Source organism: Juglans regia, chromosome 8 (assembly GCF_001411555.2).
Source record: "Juglans regia cultivar Chandler chromosome 8, Walnut 2.0, whole genome shotgun sequence".
NCBI lineage: Eukaryota > Viridiplantae > Streptophyta > Magnoliopsida > Fagales > Juglandaceae > Juglans > Juglans regia.
In genome coordinates this window covers 20,565,046-20,568,990 of record NC_049908.1, presented here as the reverse complement: position 1 = coordinate 20,568,990, position 3,945 = coordinate 20,565,046, and positions in this window count along the sequence as shown.

Here is a 3,945-nt window from a genome sequence, read left to right as displayed (position 1 = left end):
AAAATAAATAATATTGTTGTTACATCACAATGCAAAACATAAATTTACAAAAAACAAAAGAAATAATAATACATCACAACTAATTAACTAAAACATAAATTTACAAAGAACAAAATAAATAATAATACTTCACAACTAATTAAACTAAAACATAAATTTACAAAGAACAAAATAAATAATAATACATCACAACTAATTAAACTAAAACATATATTTACAAAAATCAAAATGCATTAGTCTTCACATCTTGAATATGGCATCAATGTTGATAGCAATCTAGAATGGAAACCACAGGAATATGGCATCATTAGTCTTCAGTAGGCTGGCACTCTATGGATATGATGCCCCAATCAAGAAGAAACCTCCTGGGAAGACATGTAATTGTTGGCCAAAATGGTGCTGCTTCTACTGTGGATCTAGAAAGACGAACAAGAAAAAGAAGTCCAATGACAAAAAGCTGTTGAAAAACAGGGAGGTCAACTAAAAGAAATGGAAGATGGGTCACACTTGCAAGTTTATTGCAAGGATATGCCATTGACAACCTAAAATGTCAAAGTGATTTTTACTATCATATCAAATTGGATTCTGCTTCCATGAATTCCTGGTCCATGTTTACTTGTTGTTAACATACATCACGTTGCTGTGACAAATTTCTCAGCGTTTTAAACTAATAATCTATCCCACATCCGTCAGAGTATGATCATTAGGTGCACATTGACATGTGAACTAGCATGAAGTTCATAAATCCAGCAAAAGAGAAGCAGGGTTAGAAGACATGAAGTTCATAAACTAATTAATATTTGAAAGAAATGTACCACTTTCATTTTGGGGAAAGTCAGGGTTAGAAGACAGATGAGGAACAGGACCATTTGCTGAAATTAATAGCTCCCCTTTAATCTTAAAGAGAAGAAGGGAAGCTCTATTTAATCTTAAAGAAATGAAGATTGAACAGTTGATTGGAACTCTTCCAAAAAAACATTAGCTATCTAAAATGACAGAGTGATGTTGGAAAAAACCATAATACATAAGTTTATTGCGTCTTAGCCACAAAAATCTAGCAATAACCAAGAAGAGTTCAAAATGTGCAGCTTCTAAATACCCTTCTATGGTAAGAACCAGGTCCATGAAATTGAGAACAGGAAGACTACACTTTAAATTTTTTTACAACAAAGAGCCCAAACATCCTTAGCAGAAGGAACAGAGAGCCTAAACACATGATGAACACTGATCAGATCAGAAATTATAACAATTTAAGAAAAGGAAAAAGAGTTGAAAATTTTCCAAACTCAAGTTGCTCGATGAGGATATATAGTCATCCAGATTAATAAACAAAAATACAAAAAAAAAAAAGATCAGATGGGCATATTTAGAGATTAATTTTATATATATATATATATATATATATATATAAAGATGTAAAGAAAATATAAACAAAAAATGAACGAGAAAAAAAAAAGGAAAGGAGTAAAAAAAAATTACCAAACTCGAGCCGCCGAACGAGGATAGTCATCTCGAATCAAAACAAAACCACAACCTCAACAAAACGAAAGAAAAAGGCAGAAAACCTAATAAATGTGATGAAGAGTTTGAGTTGTAATTGGTCGGAGTCCAAAGAAAACCCTAAGTACAAAGAAAGTTACCTTAAGCATTCGATGGTAGCCTCCGCGTATCTCACTCAGATGCGCAAAGCACTTCGAAGCTTGGAGAAGACAAGAAAGCTGCAAACCCTAAGCAAGAGAGAAGCGGATTCTCGAGAACAAGGAGAAGCGGATTCGAGAAAGAAGCATATTCGAGAGAACGAGGAGAACGAGAGAGATGCGAATTTTTTCATTTTAAAGGACCCGGTTACGGATAACCGGGTCACATAACCGGATCCGGAAGCTTTTTAACCGCCCGTGTGTAATCCGGGCGGTTATCCTCCCGGATGCACCCGGGTTTCCGGGTTTCGGACCAGATTCGGAAAAAAACCGATCCGGTTGAACACCCTTATCACGTATGATAGCACCTAAGCCAACCTTGCATTGAGTCTTGGCCAAAGCCCCATCCCAATTAATTTTAACCCTGCCTCTTGGTGGAGCCTTCCATCTTCCATTGGAGTCCATAGTAGTAGCAAACTCCTTGTTTCATGTCAAACTTGTTTGAGGTCTTCTAGAAGTAGTCTTGATTGCTGGACAAGGATATTAGGGTGAATGCATCTGTTATTGAAAACAAAATCATTTATTCTTTTCCAAATCTTCCAAGCTGTGATAGCAAACTCAGTAATTTCTTCCTCTTCTAACACCCCAAACAAAGCTTCAATTGTATCTTTGAAAGATTTATTATAGAAACCAAAATTTTGGATCTTGGTTGCACATTATCCCCACACATCTCCAGCTGAGGGACACTCCCAAAGAGCATGTTCTGTGGTTTCAGGTTCTTGCTTACAAACTGGAAATGAAGAAGTGTTAACAACTTTCATTCTCATTAAGTTAGATCTAGTTGGGAGAGCATTTAGATAAGCTCTCCATAGGAAGGTTTTGGATGCATTTGGGATGCCCAGGTGCCATATCTTAGTCCAGGTATCCTTCTATTTTCAACCAGCAGATGATTGTCCTGAGGTCCTCTCTTCCAATTCTGTTTTGAGATGGTAAACATTTTTCACATTAAATTCATCTGTTGGGGTACATCTCCATATCAACTTGTCAAGTCTGCTATAAGCACTAATTGGATTAGCTTTGATTAGATTAGTTTCTTCTTTAGAGAAAATTGCATCTATTAGAGAGTACTTCCATTAATTGGTATCCTTGTCAATAAGAGTTGAGACTTTAGTATCTACCGGCATAAATCTGATGGAACTTTGGACCTTGAAAGTGCTCTGTTGAGGAATCCATTTGTCTTTCCATATAGCAACTGATTCCCCATCTCCTATCCTCCAGGTTAGCCCTTCTTCAAGCAAGTGTCTTGCAGCCATAAAACTTTACCATAAGTATGATGAATTGTGCCCAACTTTTGCTTTTAAGAAAGAGGTTGTTGGGAAATATTTGCATTTAAGAACTTGTGCTGCTAGAGAGGATGGATTTTGAATTAGTCTCCAACATTACTTTGCAAGCAAAGTAATATTGAAATTTTCAAAATCCCTAAACTCGAGACCTCCTACGCTTTTTGATTTCCTCATCTTATTCCAGCTCACCCACTGAATTTTGTGCTCTTGAAGTTGTTGGCCCCACTAGTAGCTCTTTACAAGTCAGCTTGAGAGATGAATTTTAGCTTCTAATTTCTCAGTCTATCTCGCACCTTATCCAAAATACTTATGAAAGAATGGATTCTTGATCTCCCCACAAGGGAATTAAGGCCCAAGTATAGGAATTTGTGATCAGCGTAACTCTTAACATATCAATTATGTGCTTATTATTACATTTATGGCATGACTCAAGATTTTTGGTCATCGGCATTATAATAAGCACCATCTAATGGAGCAAGATATTTTTGGTGAATTTCACTAACACTTCGTCATTGTTTTCAAATTGGTAAGGATTTTGACAACTCATTAATGAAGTGATCTTAGATATTCTGTGAATAATAATAAAAAGTAATAATTAAATATTAAATAGTAATAAATAGTAATAAAAAATAGTGAAAAGTAAATGAAAAATAATAATAAAATAATAAATAATAATAAATAATAGTGAAAAATAATGATAAAATAATAAATAATAATAGAGTGTTCTCAGAATACTTCACTACCCAAACAGAAAATAAGAAATTTAATTGTCCTTATATTTATTAAGGTTAGTACATTGAATTTGAATTTGACAAAATGCATCGAGATATTGGCATAAAAGATACGATAAATGCTATTTATTATATTTTGTCAACCATTTAAATTTTAATTAAATAAAAAGTATGAAAGAATGACAATAAAGGAAAAGGAAAAAAAGCATGAACATATTGTGGATCACATCCGAT